At 46.3% G+C, this 7,124-nt stretch overlaps 1 long non-coding RNA gene across 1 annotated transcript in view; it reads left to right on the forward strand.

Annotated features, from left to right (window-relative positions):
- Positions 1 to 1,496: 1,496 nt before the first annotated feature.
- LOC310753143 overlaps positions 1,497 to 7,124 on the forward strand; it is a 254,263-nt gene continuing 248,635 nt past the window's right edge. Inside the window, exons 1-2 of the long non-coding RNA XR_014543226.1 lie at positions 1,497 to 1,551; positions 1,922 to 2,026. This is a non-coding gene — a long non-coding RNA (uncharacterized lncRNA). The remainder of the gene's footprint in view (positions 1,552 to 1,921; positions 2,027 to 7,124) is intronic.

The raw sequence follows: 7,124 nt of genomic DNA on the forward strand, positions 1-7,124 counted from the left end.
TGATCCTGAATTTGCCATCACATGTGCACTAGATAGGGAACTGCAGCCAATCCTGCCTTTGGTGAGTGTCTCCAATACATGCAAAATACATGTGTTAGGGTAAAATGTGCATTAAATTGCATATATTTGTGGAAAATAGCATACAAAATACACATTCCAAAATACACACTGCAAAAATGTGTATGTTAGGTAAAATTGCTTGCAAACATGTGTACATTAGAGAACCTTGCACTACAATGCTTCTGAATTTTCACGAGGACTTTAAAAAAATAAAATAAAAAGGAAGCTGATGTGGAAATGTGGGGAAAATTCAGTCTTGCCTGTTGGATCAGCTTCTTTACATGGAATGGTGAAGGTGAACCGCCTAGTCTTTTGGCTCAGGCAGCAAAACACATTGGGCCAACCCTGACAACATGCCAAATAAGACTTTCTGGTAAGATAGGAACCATTAGGAATCAGTGCTGCGCTTGTTCTGTGTTCTTGAGATCACCAAAGGATGCTGCTGCACTTTTTTCTAAGCTCCACTAGATGTCCCCATCTTCTTTTCTAGCAGTGACTATGCTAAAGCTTTGCTGTTGTTGCAGAATTCTCTTACCAACCTCCTCCCACCAAAAAGGAAACTTTGTGCCGTAATAAATTTGTTAAGTTTTAAAGTAAAAGTGGACTTTGGCTTGAGCAGAAGAGGTTACACTGTAGTGTGGTGTATAATTGGAAGAAAAAATGAATAGGAGAACACAGAGAAACATTTTTTGTCATCTCATTTGATTTCACTTTTAATTTGTATTCTGCCTTTTCTATTTTACAAGGCAGTTTACAAGCTGAAAAAACAAAATAGTCAGCAAAGATCACACACATAATAGCAATCTGATCCAATACAAAAAAGTCACAATAACTTTAAAATAAACAACTCGCCGTATATCAAATAAAGCAATATTCAAAAAGCTATAAATCAATATTTAATAATCCATTAGCATTATTCAACAATCCATTAGAATATAATAGTAAACAAATAAGATGGGGAAAGAGATGCAAGCATGTGAACAAATAACAGGCAAAGAAGGAGCCAAAGAAGGCATGGTTTGGGGGTTGATTGTTGACAAGAGGTATTGCAACATGATTCCTGCACTTGTGTTACAAGAAAAAAACTGCTCCTTTTCCCTTATGGGGTACCCAAGAGCCCATATAGAGTCCTTTTGTAGGTTCTCTATCGGTAGGAGAAAATAACAGAGGCCGACCTGAGAATATTGAGAAGCAAAGCAGCTAGTAAGCCTGATCTTTATTAAAGCTGTTGCAACAAGGTGCTCCCCCCCACACACACGGGGTGGGGGGGACCCAGGACAAAGGTGTGCAAGCCCTTATATAGACATTTTAAATTGCCCGCCCTGGAGTCCAAGACCACCCCTAGAAACATCATACATACATCACAGAAGGGGCAGACTACAATAGAAATCGAGTGTGTTCCCCCCACCCCTGTCTGCTAGGTTGCTTGGTTGGATTACCTGGGCATCCTGGCCACTCTTTTGTTACTCAATTCCTGAATCCAGGTCACAGGTTGGGACGTGGGTGGTGCTGTGGGTTAAACCACAGAGCCTAGGACTTGCTGATCAGAAGGTTGGCGGTTTGAATCCCGGCAATGGGGTGAGCTCCCGTTGCTCAGTCCCTGCTCCTGTCAACCTGGCAGTTCGAAAGCACGTCAAAGTGCAAGTAGATAAATAGGTACCGCTCCGGTGGGAAGGTAAACAGCGTTTCCGTGCGCTGCTCTGGTTCGCCAGAAGCGGCTTAGTCATGCTGGCCACATGACCTGGAAGCTGTACGCCGGCTCCCTCGGCGAATAAAGTGAGATGAGCACCGCAACCCCAGAGTCGGCCACGACTGGACCTAATGGTCAGGGGTCCCTTTACCTTTAGGTCACAGGTCATAGGCTCACACCCTATTCATATTTTAAATGTGCCCTTAAGACAGGATTTGTGAAAGAGACAATGGGGAGATTTCCCGTTTCCTTCGATCTTGCAGAGAAATATTTGAGGTTATTTTGGGAGAGAGAGAACGGTTTCAAGACTTTTCTGTGGGTTTCAGGCATGTGGTTTACATATTTGTATGTGTTTGCTTGGTACATTTATGAGCATCTATTATACGTATGTATATTGGGACGCGGGTGGCGCTGTGGGTTAAACCACAGAGCCTAGGACATGCCGATCAGAAGGTCGGCGGTTTGAATCCCCGCGACGGGATGAGCTCCCGTTGCTCAGTCCCAGATCCTGCCCACCTAGCAGTTCGAAAGCACGTCAAAGTGCAAGTAGATAAATAAGTACCGCTCCGGTGGGAAGGTGAATGGTGTTTCCGTGCGCTGCTCTGGTTCGCCAGAAGCGGCTTACTCATGCTGGCCACATGACCCGGAAGCTGTATGCCAGCTCCCTCGGCCAATAAAGCGAGATGAGCGCCACAACCCCAGAGTCGGTCACGACTGGACCTAATGGTCAGGGGTCCCTTTACCTTTTATTATATGTATATAAGACCTTCAAATTCTTATAACAAGGGAGAGGCAGTATCTACAGGTGCTTTCCCCCCTCCAAAACAAGCTTCTCCTCTCCTACACAAGTATGAAAGGAAAAGAAAGCAGCATTGCCAGGTGTATGGAGATTATTATATATAATGCAGGGCCTCTGCATGAGGTACCAAGACCCGTATATGCTGGCTGCCCTGAGAAGAGCAGGAGTTGCGAGTGTGGCTGGCAAGTCTCAGAGAAAAGGGGTGGCGAGTGCAAAGAGGAGCTTGGGGTGGCTGGGGACAGGGCAGATTTCTCTTTCTGGCATGGCTCTTGCCCCAGGCAGCGGTGGTTTGCCAGCCTCTTCAGCATTGGTACCGACAGCTGCAGCAGTGGGAGGGGGGAAAGGGCTTTCTGTTTGGTTTCTCTGTGTCAGGGGTAGCCAATGCCTCCAGATGTTTCCAGCCTAACCCCCCCCCAAAATTTTGGATTCCCCCCAAAGTGATGCCAAAATTTAGTGTGGCACAAAACTACAGTGGTACTTCAGGTTACATACACTTCAGGTTACAGACTCCGCTAACCCAGAAATAGTGCTTCAGGTTAAGAACTTTGCTTCAGGATGAGAACAGAAATTGCGCTCCAGCGGTGCGGCAGCAGCAGGAGGCCCCATTAGCTAAAGTGGTGCTTCAGGTTAAGAACAGTTTCAGGTTAAGTACGGACCTCCGGAACGAATTAAGTACTTAACCTGAGGTACCAATATATACCCAAATGGGTGGGGTGTTATTATTATTATTAAATAAACATTATACCTCACTCATCTATGCCCTTTACACATGATGAGATCCTTCTAGAAAGGTTGTCCTAGGATGGAGAAGCTGCATGCGTGTCTCTTCCCATCTCTATGCAGGCCGAACATTAGCTATTTTCGTTTATTTTCTTCTACCAAGCAGCTTTGCCTAAAACCAGAGGTTCTGCCATCATCTCACGTGAGCCTAGCACACATACACACGTCTGTGTTATCTCCTGTCACGTCCTATTCCATACTCAGCAAACGGGCAGACTCTTGATGTCAGGCCCATGTAGACGGACTGTGTGAGATCTGTTGAGAGAGCTCTGCCACCAGGAGGCCAACTGTTAACTGCTACAAGATTATGAGCAGTCAGTGCTGTCAAGCCGAATTTGGGGTGAGGCCAACGGTTCGGAGAGTCTGTCGAAACATTCCCCTGACGCTGAGTCTTGCTAATCGCCACAGGGACAGAAAAGTCCAAAATTTAGTTGCGGTTCCGTTTCTGTCCTTGTCATTCCCTTTTCTGCGTAAAAAGAGAACAGAATGTTTGAGAGGATCTGATCTGCTGCTTGTAATAAGTGCAGCCCCAGCTTGCTCTCCTGTCCATCCACTAGTGGAGGGGTGGGGGAGATTGTGCTCATCATCTCCAGCAGTCCTGGCCAATAGGGATGGGAAGACCCTTTCCAACCTGACAAAATTGCAGGAGGTCACGTGCTTGTGATGGGAGCAGTGCGTATAATGTGACAAAGGTTGCACACACACCCCAATCTCTGCCAAGCGGTGAACAAATTTCCAGGGGGTCCCAGGCACTCACCCAGTGTTGTGTTTCCATAGGGAAAATCGAGGCACAGTGGAGGCTATTGTCTTTAAGGAAGATTGTTACTGTACACACATTTACACCTGGAGTAAACATCTACATAGCCGCAGGCTCCCCATCCCTGCTCTGGTTGGTGCAGCTTTTCATTTGGGGGTAATAACCTTCTCTTGTGTTCAGCTAGGGAGGGCTGCTCCTTTAAATGAGCTCGTGAAAAGTGTGTGCTTTTGATCAGAACAACTCAGAGCAAATCCTCATTTGTACCAAATTCTAAAAGGGCCACCATATAAATCTGTTGATAAAACTTTGTTTCAGTGACAGGGGAAGTAAAAAAGAAAGAAAGAAGAGTTTGACAAGAAGATGAGTAGATATTTTTGGTCTATAGGGGTGAAAGGGGAGCAACAAACCTTCATTTTAAAGAGATTTGCACAAGACCATCAAACATAAAGCACTGCTTCCCTGAGAACAGTACAGAAGGTCATGCCAAGAACACAATAATATTTTTATAGCTCTAGCTGGAAAGAAAGCAAAGGCAAACCCAACTATTTTTGTTATTAACATTTTTATAGAATTTCAAACAGGAGATTAACATAAATTTCTACAGTTTTATCAGAAAAAAGCTTGAGTGCTATTATCTCCTCAGTGTGCAGAGCCTCCCTCTGCATACTGAGGGTTGACAAACCCCCCTACTGAGTATAATTAAGGGGAAGAGGTGAGGAACATTGAACCCAAGAAGAAAAGAAAACACAACAAGAAAAGGTATGTATGCATGATGGAGTGGGGGCAGGGGCCTTTTTTTGCCAAATGAGCAAGATCAAGCAAAAGATTAAAGCTCAGTTAAAGAACATTTCTGGAAACGGTTGCCAAATGCGTTGAAGTTTGTATTCCCAAATAATACTCCTGTGCCACATAACGTGTTATTTAGTGGGCAAAGCTTAAAAAAGGCCATTAACTGCAGCCCATACTTCAATTGCAGGTGAGAATGGCGAGTTCCAAAAGTGCAACAGTAGAGTTTGTTTTGCAGGTAGTGAGGTTAGCAAATAAAAGTCCTTTGGAAGTGTCCGAATGACGGGTGTGTCTTAGAATGAGTTGACTGAAGGAGAATTCCAGCTTCAAAGAAACTATCGCTGGCTTCAGACCAATTATTGGGAATCTGTGACTCAACTGCTCTACCATCTTCATTGGTTCCTGATTCATGTCTGGGGTCAGTTCAAAGTGCTGGTTATTAGATTTACACAACAATGTTCTGCATGTTTGCCAAGGGGGTTTACCCCCAGGTAACTGGATATATGATTGCAGCTTCAACACTGCCTCTGCCTCCTCTCTGAAATGTTTGGGAGACAGACCTTGTTGCATGTCCTAATACAGTGGTACCTCGGGTTAAGAACTTAATTCGTTCCGGAGGTCCGTTCTTAACCTGAAACTGTTCTTAACCTGAGGTACCACTTTAGCTAAAGGGGCCTCCTGCTGCCGCTGCGCAATTTCTGTTCTCATCCTGAGGTAAGGTTCTTAACCGGAGGTACTATTTCTGGGTTAGTGGAGTCTGTAACCTGAAGCGTCTGTAACTTGAAGTGTCTGTAACCCGAGGTGCCACTGTACCTGAATTTCTATAGGAAAAATGTGCACTAAAGCTTTCACTATTGCTGTGCCACCGGTGCCTGATATAGGAGGTGCTAGGGCTCCAGCCCCCTCAATATTTTGAATCAGGGGCCCTAGCCCCCCCAATAGTGAGGGGGCCAACATCACCCATCACCACCAGTCCTCTGGGTGCCCAAGCCCCCACCTGGGAGCTGGGAGGGGACTGGGATGAACAAGGATGAAGATTGCCCTCTGCACATCCCACCCCCCCTGCGCATTCCATGGGGAAGAGGCGCTCCCCCCCTTCTCTCCACAGCATGTCCCACTGGGGCAGATGCGTCATGTGGCATCACATAACGAGTCATGTGATTAGCCCCCCCCCCAATGTGGTGGGCAAGTTGGCGCCACAAGATCCTCTGCATTCTCTTTCTGTTGGCATTAAATGACAACAGCAGGTGGAACAAATCCTGCTCTAATAGTGGAGCAGAGTTGTGGTGAGGCCCCCGCAAGGCAGCGATGATCATGGTATGAAAACTGGGATTATTACAAGCATGCCTCTCTCTTTCATATGTGAAATGTTAATTAGTTATTAATTGAATGTTACAGATTATGATTGTTGGGGCCTTGTTCACAGGCCTCTTTGGCAACAACTGCTTGTGATGATGACCCTGAAGCCAATTGCCTGCCTCCTCAGGGCCCTTGAAGCTGAGAGCAAGAGGGGAATCTCCCATTGTGCTCTCTGAGGAAGAGAAGGAGGATGTGACCACACTCTGAACCTGGGAGTGGTGGCTTAGAATTTATATCTCCGCGGTCAGAATCAATGCACCTACCATGCAAAGTCATTTCCTCCCTTAGAAGCCCCACTGCACGTAGCAGAGAGCATGCATTGGTACCACAACAAACATACATTACCCAAAACATTGCTCTAGTTATCTCCCGCTTGGACTACTGCAATGCGCTCTACGTGGGGCTATCTTTGAAGGTGACCCGGAAACTACAACTAATCCAGAATACGGCAGCTAGACTGGTGACTGGGGGCGGCCGCCGAGACCACATAACACTGGTCTTGAAAGACCTACATTGGCTCCCAGTATGTTTCCGAGCACAATTCAAAGTGTTGGTGTTGACCTTTAAAGCCCTAAACGGCCTCTGCCCAGTATACCTGAAGGAGCGTCTCCACCCCCATCGTTCTGCCCGGACGCTGAGATCCAGCACCGAGGGCCTTCTGGCGGTTCTCTCATTGAGAGAAGCAAAGCTACAGGGAACCAGGCAGAGGGCCTTCTCGGTAGTGGCACCCGCCCTGTGGAACACCCTCCCATCAGATGTCAAAGAGATAAACAACTACCTGACATTCAGAAGACATCTGAAGGCAGCCCTGTCCAGGGAAGTTTTTAATGTGTGACATCTTAGTGTATTTTTGGTCTTTGTGGTAGCTGCCCAGAGTGGCTGGGGAAACCCAG

Source organism: Podarcis filfolensis (assembly GCF_964270895.1).
Source record: "Podarcis filfolensis genome assembly, chromosome: 17".
NCBI classification, from domain to species: domain Eukaryota; kingdom Metazoa; phylum Chordata; class Lepidosauria; order Squamata; family Lacertidae; genus Podarcis; species Podarcis filfolensis.